The following is a 19,531-nucleotide window of genomic DNA, read 5'->3' as shown; positions in this document are numbered from 1 at the left end:
ACACCACAGAGGTTAAGAGAAGCAAGGAACCATTGTGACCCAATGCAGGCTAACAATCTAATGATACCTTGTGACACCAATGGGCCTAAAAGTTGCAGGGATGAATTGTGAAAGCATGGGGCCCAATTAAAACCTGGTACAATTAGGCCACCATGGAGGCCAAGAATCAAATGATTCATTGTGACATCAAGTGGCCTAAAAGGGCATGGGATGCATTGTGACACCACAGGGGTTAAGAGAAGCAAGGATCCATTGTGACCCAATGCAGGCTAACAATCTAACAATCCCTTTTGCCACCAGGGGGCGCAAAAGGACCACGAATGAACTCTGACAGCATGGGGACCTATAGAAGCAAGGAACCATTATGACACCATGAAGGCCAAGAATCAAATGGTTCATTGTAAGACCAAGAGGCCTAAAAGGGCTTGGAATGCATTGTGACACCACAGAGGTTAAGAGAAGCAAGGAACCATTGTGACCCAATGCAGGCTAATAATCCCAGGATCCCATTTGACACCAGGGGGCGTAAAAGGGCCAGGGATGGATTGTGACAGCATGGGGCCCAATAGAAACAAGGAACCATTATGACACCATGGAGGCCAAGAATCAAATGATTCATTGTGACATCAAGTGGCCTAAAAGGGCATGGGATGCATTGTGACACCACAGAGGTTAAGAGAAGCAAGGAACCATTGTGACCCAATGCAGGCTAACAATCTAATGATCCCTTGTGACACCAATGGGCCTAAAAGGTGCAGGGATGATTTGTTACAGCATGGGGCCCAAGTAAAACCTGGTACAATTAGGCCACCATGGAGGCCAAGAATCAAATGATTCATTGTGACATCAAGTGGCCTAAAAGGGCATGGGATGCATTGTGACAGCACAGGGGTTAAGAGAAGCAAGGATCCATTGTGACCCAATGCAGGCTAACAATCTAATGATCCCTTTTGACACCAATGGGCCTAAAAGGGGCAGGGATATATTGTGAAAGCATGGGGCCCAATTAAAACCTGGTACAATTACGCCACCATGGAGGCCAAGAATTAAATGATTCATTGTGACATCAAGTGGCCTAAAAGGGCATGGGATGCATTGTGACAGCACAGGGGTTAAGAGAAGCAAGGAACCATTGTGACCCAATGCAGGCTAACAATCTAAGAATCCCTTTTGCCACCAGGGGGCGCAAAAGGACCACGAATGAACTCTGACAGCATGGGGACCTATAGAAGCAAGGAACCATTATGACACCATGAAGGCCAAGAATCAAATGGTTCATTGTAAGACCAAGTGGCCTAAAAGGGCTTGGAATGCATTGTGACACCACAGAGGTTAAGAGAAGCAAGGAACCATTGTGACCCAATGCTGGCTAATAATCCCAGGATCCCATTTGACACCAGGGGGCGTAAAAGGGCCAGGGATGGATTGTGACAGCATGGGGCCCAATAGAAACAAGGAACCATTATGACACCATGGAGGCCAAGAATCAAATGATTCATTGTGACATCAAGTGGCCTAAAAGGGCATGGGATGCATTGTGACACCACAGAGGTTAAGAGAAGCAAGGAACCATTGTGACCCAATGCAGGCTAACAATCTAATGATCCCTTGTGGCACCAGGGGGTATAAAAAGGGCCAGGGATGGATTGTTACAGCACGGGGACCAATAGAAGCAAGGATCTATTATGCCGCCATGGAGGCCAAGAATCAAATAATTCATTGTGACGTCATGTGGCCTAAAAGGGCATGGGATGCATTGTGACAGCACAGGGGTTAAGAGAAGTAAGGATCCATTGTGACCCAATGGAGGCTAACAATCTAATGATCCCTTTTGACACCAATGGGCATAAAAGGGCCAGGGATGAATTGTGACAGCATGGGGCCCAAGTAAAACCTGGTACAATTAGGCCACCATGGAGGCCAAGAATCAAATGATTCATTGTGACATCAAGTGGCCTAAAAGGGCATGGGATGCATTGTGACAGCACAGGGGTTAAGAGAAGCAAGGATCCATTGTGACCCAATGGAGGCTAATAATCCCAGGATCCCATTTGACACCAGGGGGCGTAAAAGGGCCAGGGATGAATTGTGAAAGCATGGGGCCCAATAGAAACAAGGAACCATTATGACACCATGGAGGCCAAGAATCAAATGATTCATTGTGACATCAAGTGGCCTAAAAGGGCATGGGATGCATTGTGACACCACAGAGGTTAAGAGAAGCAAGGAACCATTGTGACCCAATGCAGGCTAACAATCTAATGATACCTTGTGACACCAATGGGCCTAAAAGGGGCAGGGATGAATTGTGAAAGCACGGGGCCCAAGTAAAACCTGGTACAATTATGCCACCATGGAGGCCAAGAATCAAATGATTCATTGTGACATCAAGTGGCCTAAAAGGGCATGGGATGCATTGTGACACCACAGAGGTTAAGAGAAGCAAGGAACCATTGTGACCCAATGCAGGCTAACAATCTAATGATACCTTGTGACACCAATGGGCCTAAAAGGTGCAGGGATGAATTGTGAAAGCATGGGGCCCAAGTAAAACCTGGTACAATTAGGCCACCATGGAGGCCAAGAATCAAATGATTCATTGTGACATCAAGTGGCCTAAAAGGGCATGGGATGCATTGTGACAGCACAGCGGTTAAGAGAAGCAAGGATCCATTGTGACCCAATGCAGGCTAACAATCTAAGAATCCCATTGGACACCAGGGGGCGCAAAAGGACCACGGATGAACTCTGACAGCATGGGGTCCTATAGAAGCAAGGAACCATTATGACACCATGGAGGCCAAGAATCAAATGGTTCATTGTAAGACCAAGTGGCCTAAAAGGGCTTGGAATGCATTGTGACACCACAGAGGTTAAGAGAAGCAAGGATCCATTGTGACCCAATGGAGGCTAATAATCCCAGGATCCCATTTGACACCAGGGGGCGTAAAAGGGCCAGGGATGAATTGTGAAAGCATGGGGCCCAATAGAAACAAGGAACCATTATGACACCATGGAGGCCAAGAATCAAATGATTCATTGTGACATCAAGTGGCCTAAAAGGGCATGGGATGCATTGTGACACCACAGAGGTTAAGAGAAGCAAGGAACCATTGTGACCCAATGCAGGCTAACAATCTAATGATCCCTTGTGACACCAATGGGCCTAAAAGGGGCAGGGATGAATTGTGAAAGCATGGGGCCCAAGTAAAACCTGGTACAATTATGCCACCATGGAGGCCAAGAATCAAATGATTCATTGTGACATCAAGTGGCCTAAAAGGGCATGGGATGCATTGTGACAGCACAGGGGTTAAGAGAAGCAAGGAACCATTGTGACCCAATGCAGGCTAACAATCTAAGAATCCCTTTTGACACCAGGGGGCGCAAAAGGACCACGGATGGACTCTGACAGCATGGGGACCTATAGAAGCAAGGAACCATTATGACACCATGAAGGCCAAGAATCAAATGGTTCATTGTAAGACCAAGTGGCCTAAAAGGGCATGGGATGCATTGTGACAGCACAGTGGTTAAGAGAAGCAAGGAACCATTGTGACCCAATGGAGGCTAATATTCCGAGGATCCCATTTGACACCAGGGGGCGTAAAAGGGCCAGGGATGAATTGTGACAACATGGGGCCCAATAGAAACAAGGAACCATTATGACACCATGGAGGCCAAGAATCAAATGATTCATTGTGACATCAAGTGGCCTAAAAGGGCATGGGATGCATTGTGACACCACAGAGGTTAAGAGAAGCAAGGAACCATTGTGACCCAATGCAGGCTAACAATCTAATGATCCCTTGTGGCACCAGGGGGTATAAAAAGGGCCAGGGATGGATTGTTACAGCACGGGGACCAATAGAAGCAAGGATCTATTATGCCGCCATGGAGGCCAAGAATCAAATGATTCATTGTGACATCAAGTGGCCTAAAAGGGCATGGGATGCATTGTGACAGCACAGGGGTTAAGAGAAGCAAGGATCCATTGTGACCCAATGGAGGCTAACAATCTAATGATCCCTTTTGACACCAATGGGCATAAAAGGGCCAAGGATGAATTGTGACAGCATGGGGCCCAAGTAAAACCTGGTACAATTAGGCCACCATGGAGGCCAAGAATCAAATGATTCATTGTGACATCAAGTGGCCTAAAAGGCCATGGGATGCATTGTGACAGCACAGGGGTTAAGAGAAGCAAGGATCCATTGTGACCCAATGGAGGCTAATAATCCCAGGATCCCATTTGACACCAGGGGGCGTAAAAGGGCCAGGGATGAATTGTGACAGCATGGGGCCCAATAGAAACAAGGAACCATTATGACACCATGGAGGCCAAGAATCAAATGATTCATTGTGACATCAAGTGGCCTAAAAGGGCATGGGATGCATTGTGACACCACAGAGGTTAAGAGAAGCAAGGAACCATTGTGACCCAATGCAGGCTAACAATCTAATGATCCCTTGTGGCACCAGGGGGTATAAAAAGGGCCAGGGATGGATTGTTACAGCACGGGGACCAATAGAAGCAAGGATCTATTATGCCGCCATGGAGGCCAAGAATCAAATAATTCATTGTGACGTCATGTGGCCTAAAAGGGCATGGGATGCATTGTGACAGCACAGGGGTTAAGAGAAGTAAGGATCCATTGTGACCCAATGGAGGCTAACAATCTAATGATCCCTTTTGACACCAATGGGCATAAAAGGGCCAGGGATGAATTGTGACAGCATGGGGCCCAAGTAAAACCTGGTACAATTATGCCACCATGGAGGCCAAGAATCAAATGATTCATTGTGACATCAAGTGGCCTAAAAGGGCATGGGATGCATTGTGACAGCACAGGGGTTAAGAGAAGCAAGGAACCATTGTGACCCAATGCAGGCTAACAATCTAAGAATCCCTTTTGACACCAGGGGGCGCAAAAGGACTACGGATGGACTCTGACAGCATGGGGACCTATAGAAGCAAGGAACCAATATGACACCATGAAGGCCAAGAATCAAATGGTTCATTGTAAGACCAAGTGGCCTAAAAGGGCATGGGATGCATTGTGACAGCACAGTGGTTAAGAGAAGCAAGGAACCATTGTGACCCAATGGAGGCTAATATTCCGAGGATCCCATTTGACACCAGGGGGCGTAAAAGGGCCAGGGATGAATTGTGACAACATGGGGCCCAATAGAAACAAGGAACCATTATGACACCATGGAGGCCAAGAATCAAATGATTCATTGTGACATCAAGTGGCCTAAACGGGCATGGGATGCATTGTGACACCACAGAGGTTAAGAGAAGCAAGGAACCATTGTGACCCAATGCAGGCTAACAATCTAATGATCCCTTGTGGCACCAGGGGGTATAAAAAGGGCCAGGGATGGATTGTTACAGCACGGGGACCAATAGAAGCAAGGATCTATTATGCCGCCATGGAGGCCAAGAATCAAATAATTCATTGTGACGTCATGTGGCCTAAAAGGGCATGGGATGCATTGTGACAGCACAGGGGTTAAGAGAAGCAAGGATCCATTGTGACCCAATGCAGGCTAACAATCTAATGATCCCTTTTGACACCAATGGGCCTAAAAGGGGCAGGGATATATTGTGAAAGCATGGGGCCCAATTAAAACCTGGTACAATTACGCCACCATGGAGGCCAAGAATTAAATGATTCATTGTGACATCAAGTGGCCTAAAAGGGCATGGGATGCATTGTGACAGCACAGGGGTTAAGAGAAGCAAGGAACCATTGTGACCCAATGCAGGCTAACAATCTAAGAATCCCTTTTGCCACCAGGGGGCGCAAAAGGACCACGAATGAACTCTGACAGCATGGGGACCTATAGAAGCAAGGAACCATTATGGCACCATGAAGGCCAAGAATCAAATGGTTCATTGTAAGACCAAGTGGCCTAAAAGGGCTTGGAATGCATTGTGACACCACAGAGGTTAAGAGAAGCAAGGAACCATTGTGACCCAATGCTGGCTAATAATCCCAGGATCCCATTTGACACCAGGGGGCGTAAAAGGGCCAGGGATGGATTGTGACAGCATGGGGCCCAATAGAAACAAGGAACCATTATGACACCATGGAGGCCAAGAATCAAATGATTCATTGTGACATCAAGTGGCCTAAAAGGGCATGGGATGCATTGTGACACCACAGAGGTTAAGAGAAGCAAGGAACCATTGTGACCCAATGCAGGCTAACAATCTAATGATCCCTTGTGACACCAATGGGCCTAAAAGGTGCAGGGATGATTTGTTACAGCATGGGGCCCAAGTAAAACCTGGTACAATTAGGCCACCATGGAGGCCAAGAATCAAATGATTCATTGTGACATCAAGTGGCCTAAAAGGGCATGGGATGCATTGTGACAGCACAGGGGTTAAGAGAAGCAAGGATCCATTGTGACCCAATGCAGGCTAACAATCTAATGATCCCTTTTGACACCAATGGGCCTAAAAGGGGCAGGGATATATTGTGAAAGCATGGGGCCCAATTAAAACCTGGTACAATTACGCCACCATGGAGGCCAAGAATTAAATGATTCATTGTGACATCAAGTGGCCTAAAAGGGCATGGGATGCATTGTGACAGCACAGGGGTTAAGAGAAGCAAGGAACCATTGTGACCCAATGCAGGCTAACAATCTAAGAATCCCTTTTGCCACCAGGGGGCGCAAAAGGACCACGAATGAACTCTGACAGCATGGGGACCTATAGAAGCAAGGAACCATTATGACACCATGAAGGCCAAGAATCAAATGGTTCATTGTAAGACCAAGTGGCCTAAAAGGGCTTGGAATGCATTGTGACACCACAGAGGTTAAGAGAAGCAAGGAACCATTGTGACCCAATGCTGGCTAATAATCCCAGGATCCCATTTGACACCAGGGGGCGTAAAAGGGCCAGGGATGGATTGTGACAGCATGGGGCCCAATAGAAACAAGGAACCATTATGACACCATGGAGGCCAAGAATCAAATGATTCATTGTGACATCAAGTGGCCTAAAAGGGCATGGGATGCATTGTGACACCACAGAGGTTAAGAGAAGCAAGGAACCATTGTGACCCAATGCAGGCTAACAATCTAATGATCCCTTGTGGCACCAGGGGGTATAAAAAGGGCCAGGGATGGATTGTTACAGCACGGGGACCAATAGAAGCAAGGATCTATTATGCCGCCATGGAGGCCAAGAATCAAATAATTCATTGTGACGTCATGTGGCCTAAAAGGGCATGGGATGCATTGTGACAGCACAGGGGTTAAGAGAAGTAAGGATCCATTGTGACCCAATGGAGGCTAACAATCTAATGATCCCTTTTGACACCAATGGGCATAAAAGGGCCAGGGATGAATTGTGACAGCATGGGGCCCAAGTAAAACCTGGTACAATTAGGCCACCATGGAGGCCAAGAATCAAATGATTCATTGTGACATCAAGTGGCCTAAAAGGGCATGGGATGCATTGTGACAGCACAGGGGTTAAGAGAAGCAAGGATCCATTGTGACCCAATGGAGGCTAATAATCCCAGGATCCCATTTGACACCAGGGGGCGTAAAAGGGCCAGGGATGAATTGTGAAAGCATGGGGCCCAATAGAAACAAGGAACCATTATGACACCATGGAGGCCAAGAATCAAATGATTCATTGTGACATCAAGTGGCCTAAAAGGGCATGGGATGCATTGTGACACCACAGAGGTTAAGAGAAGCAAGGAACCATTGTGACCCAATGCAGGCTAACAATCTAATGATACCTTGTGACACCAATGGGCCTAAAAGGGGCAGGGATGAATTGTGAAAGCACGGGGCCCAAGTAAAACCTGGTACAATTATGCCACCATGGAGGCCAAGAATCAAATGATTCATAGTGACATCAAGTGGCCTAAAAGGGCATGGGATGCATTGTGACACCACAGAGGTTAAGAGAAGCAAGGAACCATTGTGACCCAATGCAGGCTAACAATCTAATGATACCTTGTGACACCAATGGGCCTAAAAGGTGCAGGGATGAATTGTGAAAGCATGGGGCCCAAGTAAAACCTGGTACAATTAGGCCACCATGGAGGCCAAGAATCAAATGATTCATTGTGACATCAAGTGGCCTAAAAGGGCATGGGATGCATTGTGACAGCACAGGGGTTAAGAGAAGCAAGGATCCATTGTGACCCAATGCAGGCTAACAATCTAAGAATCCCATTGGACACCAGGGGGCGCAAAAGGACCACGGATGAACTCTGACAGCATGGGGTCCTATAGAAGCAAGGAACCATTATGACACCATGGAGGCCAAGAATCAAATGGTTCATTGTAAGACCAAGTGGCCTAAAAGGGCTTGGAATGCATTGTGACACCACAGAGGTTAAGAGAAGCAAGGATCCATTGTGACCCAATGGAGGCTAATAATCCCAGGATCCCATTTGACACCAGGGGGCGTAAAAGGGCCAGGGATGAATTGTGAAAGCATGGGGCCCAATAGAAACAAGGAACCATTATGACACCATGGAGGCCAAGAATCAAATGATTCATTGTGACATCAAGTGGCCTAAAAGGGCATGGGATGCATTGTGACACCACAGAGGTTAAGAGAAGCAAGGAACCATTGTGACCCAATGCAGGCTAACAATCTAATGATCCCTTGTGACACCAATGGGCCTAAAAGGGGCAGGGATGAATTGTGAAAGCATGGGGCCCAAGTAAAACCTGGTACAATTATGCCACCATGGAGGCCAAGAATCAAATGATTCATTGTGACATCAAGTGGCCTAAAAGGGCATGGGATGCATTGTGACAGCACAGGGGTTAAGAGAAGCAAGGAACCATTGTGACCCAATGCAGGCTAACAATCTAAGAATCCCTTTTGACACCAGGGGGCGCAAAAGGACCACGGATGGACTCTGACAGCATGGGGACCTATAGAAGCAAGGAACCATTATGACACCATGAAGGCCAAGAATCAAATGGTTCATTGTAAGACCAAGTGGCCTAAAAGGGCATGGGATGCATTGTGACAGCACAGTGGTTAAGAGAAGCAAGGAACCATTGTGACCCAATGGAGGCTAATATTCCGAGGATCCCATTTGACACCAGGGGGCGTAAAAGGGCCAGGGATGAATTGTGACAACATGGGGCCCAATAGAAACAAGGAACCATTATGACACCATGGAGGCCAAGAATCAAATGATTCATTGTGACATCAAGTGGCCTAAAAGGGCATGGGATGCATTGTGACACCACAGAGGTTAAGAGAAGCAAGGAACCATTGTGACCCAATGCAGGCTAACAATCTAATGATCCCTTGTGGCACCAGGGGGTATAAAAAGGGCCAGGGATGGATTGTTACAGCACGGGGACCAATAGAAGCAAGGATCTATTATGCCGCCATGGAGGCCAAGAATCAAATGATTCATTGTGACATCAAGTGGCCTAAAAGGGCATGGGATGCATTGTGACAGCACAGGGGTTAAGAGAAGCAAGGATCCATTGTGACCCAATGGAGGCTAACAATCTAATGATCCCTTTTGACACCAATGGGCATAAAAGGGCCAAGGATGAATTGTGACAGCATGGGGCCCAAGTAAAACCTGGTACAATTAGGCCACCATGGAGGCCAAGAATCAAATGATTCATTGTGACATCAAGTGGCCTAAAAGGCCATGGGATGCATTGTGACAGCACAGGGGTTAAGAGAAGCAAGGATCCATTGTGACCCAATGGAGGCTAATAATCCCAGGATCCCATTTGACACCAGGGGGCGTAAAAGGGCCAGGGATGAATTGTGACAGCATGGGGCCCAATAGAAACAAGGAACCATTATGACACCATGGAGGCCAAGAATCAAATGATTCATTGTGACATCAAGTGGCCTAAAAGGGCATGGGATGCATTGTGACACCACAGAGGTTAAGAGAAGCAAGGAACCATTGTGACCCAATGCAGGCTAACAATCTAATGATCCCTTGTGGCACCAGGGGGTATAAAAAGGGCCAGGGATGGATTGTTACAGCACGGGGACCAATAGAAGCAAGGATCTATTATGCCGCCATGGAGGCCAAGAATCAAATGATTCATTGTGACGTCATGTGGCCTAAAAGGGCATGGGATGCATTGTGACAGCACAGGGGTTAAGAGAAGTAAGGATCCATTGTGACCCAATGGAGGCTAACAATCTAATGATCCCTTTTGACACCAATGGGCATAAAAGGGCCAGGGATGAATTGTGACAGCATGGGGCCCAAGTAAAACCTGGTACAATTATGCCACCATGGAGGCCAAGAATCAAATGATTCATTGTGACATCAAGTGGCCTAAAAGGGCATGGGATGCATTGTGACAGCACAGGGGTTAAGAGAAGCAAGGAACCATTGTGACCCAATGCAGGCTAACAATCTAAGAATCCCTTTTGACACCAGGGGGCGCAAAAGGACTACGGATGGACTCTGACAGCATGGGGACCTATAGAAGCAAGGAACCAATATGACACCATGAAGGCCAAGAATCAAATGGTTCATTGTAAGACCAAGTGGCCTAAAAGGGCATGGGATGCATTGTGACAGCACAGTGGTTAAGAGAAGCAAGGAACCATTGTGACCCAATGGAGGCTAATACTCCGAGGATCCCATTTGACACCAGGGGGCGTAAAAGGGCCAGGGATGAATTGTGACAACATGGGGCCCAATAGAAACAAGGAACCATTATGACACCATGGTGGCCAAGAATCAAATGATTCATTGTGACATCAAGTGGCCTAAACGGGCATGGGATGCATTGTGACACCACAGAGGTTAAGAGAAGCAAGGAACCATTGTGACCCAATGCAGGCTAACAATCTAATGATCCCTTGTGGCACCAGGGGGTATAAAAAGGGCCAGGGATGGATTGTTACAGCACGGGGACCAATAGAAGCAAGGATCTATTATGCCGCCATGGAGGCCAAGAATCAAATAATTCATTGTGACGTCATGTGGCCTAAAAGGGCATGGGATGCATTGTGACAGCACAGGGGTTAAGAGAAGCAAGGATCCATTGTGACCCAATGCAGGCTAACAATCTAATGATCCCTTTTGACACCAATGGGCCTAAAAGGGGCAGGGATATATTGTGAAAGCATGGGGCCCAATTAAAACCTGGTACAATTACGCCACCATGGAGGCCAAGAATTAAATGATTCATTGTGACATCAAGTGGCCTAAAAGGGCATGGGATGCATTGTGACAGCACAGGGGTTAAGAGAAGCAAGGAACCATTGTGACCCAATGCAGGCTAACAATCTAAGAATCCCTTTTGCCACCAGGGGGCGCAAAAGGACCACGAATGAACTCTGACAGCATGGGGACCTATAGAAGCAAGGAACCATTATGGCACCATGAAGGCCAAGAATCAAATGGTTCATTGTAAGACCAAGTGGCCTAAAAGGGCTTGGAATGCATTGTGACACCACAGAGGTTAAGAGAAGCAAGGAACCATTGTGACCCAATGCTGGCTAATAATCCCAGGATCCCATTTGACACCAGGGGGCGTAAAAGGGCCAGGGATGGATTGTGACAGCATGGGGCCCAATAGAAACAAGGAACCATTATGACACCATGGAGGCCAAGAATCAAATGATTCATTGTGACATCAAGTGGCCTAAAAGGGCATGGGATGCATTGTGACACCACAGAGGTTAAGAGAAGCAAGGAACCATTGTGACCCAATGCAGGCTAACAATCTAATGATACCTTGTGACACCAATGGGCCTAAAAGTTGCAGGGATGAATTGTGAAAGCATGGGGCCCAATTAAAACCTGGTACAATTAGGCCACCATGGAGGCCAAGAATCAAATGATTCATTGTGACATCAAGTGGCCTAAAAGGGCATGGGATGCATTGTGACACCACAGGGGTTAAGAGAAGCAAGGATCCATTGTGACCCAATGCAGGCTAACAATCTAACAATCCCTTTTGCCACCAGGGGGCGCAAAAGGACCACGAATGAACTCTGACAGCATGGGGACCTATAGAAGCAAGGAACCATTATGACACCATGAAGGCCAAGAATCAAATGGTTCATTGTAAGACCAAGTGGCCTAAAAGGGCTTGGAATGCATTGTGACACCACAGAGGTTAAGAGAAGCAAGGAACCATTGTGACCCAATGCAGGCTAATAATCCCAGGATCCCATTTGACACCAGGGGGCGTAAAAGGGCCAGGGATGGATTGTGACAGCATGGGGCCCAATAGAAACAAGGAACCATTATGACACCATGGAGGCCAAGAATCAAATGATTCATTGTGACATCAAGTGGCCTAAAAGGGCATGGGATGCATTGTGACACCACAGAGGTTAAGAGAAGCAAGGAACCATTGTGACCCAATGCAGGCTAACAATCTAATGATCCCTTGTGACACCAATGGGCCTAAAAGGTGCAGGGATGATTTGTTACAGCATGGGGCCCAAGTAAAACCTGGTACAATTAGGCCACCATGGAGGCCAAGAATCAAATGATTCATTGTGACATCAAGTGGCCTAAAAGGGCATGGGATGCATTGTGACAGCACAGGGGTTAAGAGAAGCAAGGAACCATTGTGACCCAATGCAGGCTAACAATCTAAGAATCCCATTGGACACCAGGGGGCGTAAAATGACCACGGATGAACTCTGACAGCATGGGGTCCTATAGAAGCAAGGAACCATTATGACACCATGGAGGCCAAGAATCAAATGGTTCATTGTAAGACCAAGTGGCCTAAAAGGGCTTGGAATGCATTGTGACACCACAGAGGTTAAGAGAAGCAAGGAACCATTGTGACCCAATGCAGGCTAACAATCTAATGATCCCTTGTGGCATCAGGGGGCATAAAAAGGGCCAGGGATGGATTGTGACAGCACGGGGACCAATAGAAGCAAGGATCTATTATGCCACCATGGAGGCCAAGAATCAAATGATTCATTGTGACATCAAGTGGCCTAAAAGGGCATGGGATGCATTGTGACACCACAGAGGTTAAGAGAAGCAAGGAACCATTGTGACCCAATGCAGGCTAACAATCTAATGATCCCTTGTGGCACCAGGGGTATAAAAAGGGCCAGGGATGGATTGTTACAGCACGGGGACCAATAGAAGCAAGGATCTATTATGCCACCATGGAGGCCAAGAATCAAATAATTCATTGTGACATCAAGTGGCCTAAAAGGGCATGGGATGCATTGTGACAGCACAGGGGTTAAGAGAAGTAAGGATCCATTGTGACCCAATGGAGGCTAACAATCTAATGATCCCTTTTGACATCAATGGGCCTAAAAGGGGCAGGGATGTATTGTGAAAGCATGGGGCCCAATTAAAACCTGGTACAATTACACCACCATGGAGGCCAAGAATCAAATGATTCATTGTGACATCAAGTGGCCTAAAAGGGCATGGGATGCATTGTGACAGCACAGGGGTTAAGAGAAGCAAGGATCCATTGTTACCCAATGGAGGCTAATAATCCCTGGATCCCATTTGACACCAGGGGGCGTAAAAGGGCCAGGGTTGAATTGTGACAGCATGGGGCCCAATAGAAACAAGGAACCATTATGACACCATGGAGGCCAAGAATCAAATGATTCATTGTGACATCAAGTGGCCTAAAAGGGCATGGGATGCATTGTGACACCACAGAGGTTAAGAGAAGCAAGGAACCATTGTGACCCAATGCAGGCTAACAATCTAATGATACCTTGTGACACCAATGGGCCTAAAAGTTGCAGGGATGAATTGTGAAAGCATGGGGCCCAATTAAAACCTGGTACAATTAGGCCACCATGGAGGCCAAGAATCAAATGATTCATTGTGACATCAAGTGGCCTAAAAGGGCATGGGATGCATTGTGACACCACAGGGGTTAAGAGAAGCAAGGATCCATTGTGACCCAATGCAGGCTAACAATCTAACAATCCCTTTTGCCACCAGGGGGCGCAAAAGGACCACGAATGAACTCTGACAGCATGGGGACCTATAGAAGCAAGGAACCATTATGACACCATGAAGGCCAAGAATCAAATGGTTCATTGTAAGACCAAGTGGCCTAAAAGGGCTTGGAATGCATTGTGACACCACAGAGGTTAAGAGAAGCAAGGAACCATTGTGACCCAATGCAGGCTAATAATCCCAGGATCCCATTTGACACCAGGGGGCGTAAAAGGGCCAGGGATGGATTGTGACAGCATGGGGCCCAATAGAAACAAGGAACCATTATGACACCATGGAGGCCAAGAATCAAATGATTCATTGTGACATCAAGTGGCCTAAAAGGGCATGGGATGCATTGTGACACCACAGAGGTTAAGAGAAGCAAGGAACCATTGTGACCCAATGCAGGCTAACAATCTAATGATCCCTTGTGACACCAATGGGCCTAAAAGGTGCAGGGATGATTTGTTACAGCATGGGGCCCAAGTAAAACCTGGTACAATTAGGCCACCATGGAGGCCAAGAATCAAATGATTCATTGTGACATCAAGTGGCCTAAAAGGGCATGGGATGCATTGTGACAGCACAGGGGTTAAGAGAAGCAAGGAACCATTGTGACCCAATGCAGGCTAACAATCTAAGAATCCCATTGGACACCAGGGGGCGTAAAATGACCACGGATGAACTCTGACAGCATGGGGTCCTATAGAAGCAAGGAACCATTATGACACCATGGAGGCCAAGAATCAAATGGTTCATTGTAAGACCAAGTGGCCTAAAAGGGCTTGGAATGCATTGTGACACCACAGAGGTTAAGAGAAGCAAGGAACCATTGTGACCCAATGCAGGCTAACAATCTAATGATCCCTTGTGGCATCAGGGGGCATAAAAAGGGCCAGGGATGGATTGTGACAGCACGGGGACCAATAGAAGCAAGGATCTATTATGCCACCATGGAGGCCAAGAATCAAATGATTCATTGTGACATCAAGTGGCCTAAAAGGGCATGGGATGCATTGTGACACCACAGAGGTTAAGAGAAGCAAGGAACCATTGTGACCCAATGCAGGCTAACAATCTAATGATCCCTTGTGGCACCAGGGGTATAAAAAGGGCCAGGGATGGATTGTTACAGCACGGGGACCAATAGAAGCAAGGATCTATTATGCCACCATGGAGGCCAAGAATCAAATAATTCATTGTGACATCAAGTGGCCTAAAAGGGCATGGGATGCATTGTGACAGCACAGGGGTTAAGAGAAGTAAGGATCCATTGTGACCCAATGGAGGCTAACAATCTAATGATCCCTTTTGACATCAATGGGCCTAAAAGGGGCAGGGATGTATTGTGAAAGCATGGGGCCCAATTAAAACCTGGTACAATTACACCACCATGGAGGCCAAGAATCAAATGATTCATTGTGACATCAAGTGGCCTAAAAGGGCATGGGATGCATTGTGACAGCACAGGGGTTAAGAGAAGCAAGGATCCATTGTTACCCAATGGAGGCTAATAATCCCTGGATCCCATTTGACACCAGGGGGCGTAAAAGGGCCAGGGTTGAATTGTGACAGCATGGGGCCCAATAGAAACAAGGAACCATTATGACACCATGGAGGCCAAGAATCAAATGATTCATTGTGACATCAAGTGGCCTAAAAGGGCATGGGATGCATTGTGACACCACAGAGGTTAAGAGAAGCAAGGAACCATTGTGACCCGATGCAGGCTAACAATCTAATGATCCCTTGTGACACCAATGGGCCTAAAAGGGGCAGGGATGAATTGTGACAACATGGGGCCCAATAGAAACAAGGAACCATTATGACACCATGGAGGCCAAGAATCAAATGATTCATTGTGACATCAAGTGGCCTAAAAGGGCATGGGATGCATTGTGACAGCACAGGGGTTAAGAGAAGCAAGGATCCATTGTGACCCAATAAAGGCTAATAATTCCAGGATCCCATTTGACACCAGGGGGCGTAAAAGTGCCAGGGACGAATTGTGACAGCATGGGGCCCAATAGAAACAAGGAACCATTATGACACCATGGAGGCCAAGAATCAAATGATTCATTGTGACATCAAGTGGCCTAAAAGGGCATGGGATGCATTGTGACACCACAGAGGTTAAGAGAAGCAAGGAACCATTGTGACCCAATGCAGGCTAACAATCTAATGATCCCTTGTGGCACCAGGGGGTATAAAAAGGGCCAGGGATGGATTGTTACAGCACGGGGACCAATAGAAGCAAGGATCTATTATGCCGCCATGGAGGCCAAGAATCAAATAATTCATTGTGACGTCTTGTGGCCTAAAAGGGCATGGGATGCATTGTGACAGCACAGGGGTTAAGAGAAGCAAGGATCCATTGTGACCCAATGGAGGCTAACAATCTAATGATCCCTTTTGACACCAATGGGCATAAAAGGGCCAAGGATGAATTGTGACAGCATGGGGCCCAAGTAAAACCTGGTACAATTAGGCCACCATGGAGGCCAAGAATCAAATGATTCATTGTGACATCAAGTGGCCTAAAAGGGCATGGGATGCATTGTGACAGCACAGGGGTTAAGAGAAGCAAGGATCCATTGTGACCCAATGGAGGCTAATAATCCCAGGATCCCATTTGACACCAGGGGGCGTAAAAGGGCCAGGGATGAATTGTGACAGCATGGGGCCCAATAGAAACAAGGAACCATTATGACACCATGGAGGCCAAGAATCAAATGATTCATTGTGACATCAAGTGGCCTAAAAGGGCATGGGATGCATTGTGACACCACAGAGGTTAAGAGAAGCAAGGAACCATTGTGACCCAATGCAGGCTAACAATCTAATGATCCCTTGTGGCACCAGGGGGTATAAAAAGGGCCAGGGATGGATTGTTACAGCACGGGGACCAATAGAAGCAAGGATCTATTATGCCGCCATGGAGGCCAAGAATCAAATAATTCATTGTGACGTCATGTGGCCTAAAAGGGCATGGGATGCATTGTGACAGCACAGGGGTTAAGAGAAGTAAGGATCCATTGTGACCCAATGGAGGCTAACAATCTAATGATCCCTTTTGACACCAATGGGCATAAAAGGGCCAGGGATGAATTGTGACAGCATGGGGCCCAAGTAAAACCTGGTACAATTAGGCCACCATGGAGGCCAAGAATCAAATGATTCATTGTGACATCAAGTGGCCTAAAAGGGCATGGGATGCATTGTGACAGCACAGGGGTTAAGAGAAGCAAGGATCCATTGTGACCCAATGGAGGCTAATAATCCCAGGATCCCATTTGACACCAGGGGGCGTAAAAGGGCCAGGGATGAATTGTGACAGCATGGCGCCCAATAGAAACAAGGAACCATTATCACACCATGGAGGCCAAGAATCAAATGATTCATTGTGACATCAAGTGGCCTAAAAGGGCATGGGATGCATTGTGACACCACAGAGGTTAAGAGAAGCAAGGAACCATTGTGACCCAATGCAGGCTAACAATCTAATGATACCTTGTGACACCAATGGGCCTAAAAGGGGCAGGGATGAATTGTGAAAGCATGGGGCCCAAGTAAAACCTGGTACAATTATGCCACCATGGAGGCCAAGAATCAAATGATTCATTGTGACATCAAGTGGCCTAAAAGGGCATGGGATGCATTGTGACACCACAGAGGTTAAGAGAAGCAAGGAACCATTGTGACCCAATGCAGGCTAACAATCTAATGATCCCTTGTGACACCAATGGGCCTAAAAGGTGCAGGGATGATTTGTTACAGCATGGGGCCCAAGTAAAACCTGGTACAATTAGGCCACCATGGAGGCCAAGAATCAAATGATTCATTGTGACATCAAGTGGCCTAAAAGGGCATGGGATGCATTGTGACAGCACAGGGGTTAAGAGAAGCAAGGATCCATTGTGACCCAATGCAGGCTGACAATGTAAGAATCCCATTGGACACCAGGGGGCGCAAAAGGACCACGAATGAACTCTGACAGCATGGGGTCCTATAGAAGCAAGGAACCATTATGACACCATGGAGGCCAAGAATCAAATGGTTCATTGTAAGACCAAGTGGCCTAAAAGGGCTTGGAATGCATTGTGACACCACAGAGGTTAAGAGAAGCAAGGAACCATTGTGACCCAATGCAGGCTAACAATCTAATGATCCCTTGTGGCACCAGGGGGCATAAAAAGGGCCAGGGATGGATTGTTACAGCACGGGGACCAATAGAAGCAAGGATCTATTATGCCACAATGGAGGCCAAGAATCAAATGATTCATTGTGACATCAAGTGGCCTAAAAGGGCATGGGATGCATTGTGACACCACAGAGGTTAAGAGAAGCAAGGAACCATTGTGACCCAATGCAGGCTAACAATCTAATGATCCCTTGTGACACCAATGGGCCTAAAAGGGGCAGGGATGAATTGTGAAAGCATGGGGCCCAAGTAAAACCTGGTACAATTATGCCACCATGGAGGCCAAGAATCAAATGATTCATTGTGACATCAAGTGGCCTAAAAGGGCATGGGATGCATTGTGACAGCACAGGGGTTAAGAGAAGCAAGGAACCATTGTGACCCAATGCAGGCTAACAATCTAAGAATCCCTTTTGACACCAGGGGGCGCAAAAGGACCACGGATGGACTCTGACAGCATGGGGACCTATAGAAGCAAGGAACCATTATGACACCATGAAGGCCAAGAATCAAATGGTTCATTGTAAGACCAAGTGGCCTAAAAGGGCATGGGATGCATTGTGACAGCACAGTGGTTAAGAGAAGCAAGGAACCATTGTGACCCAATGGAGGCTAATATTCCGAGGATCCCATTTGACACCAGGGGGCGTAAAAGGGCCAGGGATGAATTGTGACAACATGGGGCCCAATAGAAACAAGGAACCATTATGACACCATGGAGGCCAAGAATCAAATGATTCATTGTGACATCAAGTGGCCTAAAAGGGCATGGGATGCATTGTGACACCACAGAGGTTAAGAGAAGCAAGGAACCATTGTGACCCAATGCAGGCTAACAATCTAATGATCCCTTGTGGCACCAGGGGGTATAAAAAGGGCCAGGGATGGATTGTTACGGCACGGGGACCAATAGAAGCAAGGATCTATTATGCCGCCATGGAGGCCAAGAATCAAATAATTCATTGTGACGTCATGTGGCCTAAAAGGGCATGGGATGCATTGTGACAGCACAGGGGTTAAGAGAAGTAAGGATCCATTGTGACCCAATGGAGGCTAACAATATAATGATCCCTTTTGACACCAATGGCCATAAAAGGGCCAGGGATGAATTGTGACAGCATGGGGCCCAAGTAAAACCTGGTACAATTAGGCCACCATGGAGGCCAAGAATCAAATGATTCATTGTGACATCAAGTGGCCTAAAAGGGCATGGGATGCATTGTGACAGCACAGGGGTTAAGAGAAGCAAGGATCCATTGTGACCCAATGGAGGCTAATAATCCCAGGATCCCATTTGACACCAGGGGGCGTAAAAGGGCCAGGGATGAATTGTGACAGCATGGGGCCCAATAGAAACAAGGAACCATTATGACACCATGGA

The sequence above is a fragment of the Cinclus cinclus genome, chromosome 7 (assembly GCF_963662255.1).
Source record: "Cinclus cinclus chromosome 7, bCinCin1.1, whole genome shotgun sequence".
Taxonomy (NCBI): Eukaryota; Metazoa; Chordata; class Aves; order Passeriformes; family Cinclidae; genus Cinclus; species Cinclus cinclus.
This window is presented reverse-complemented; position numbering follows the sequence as displayed.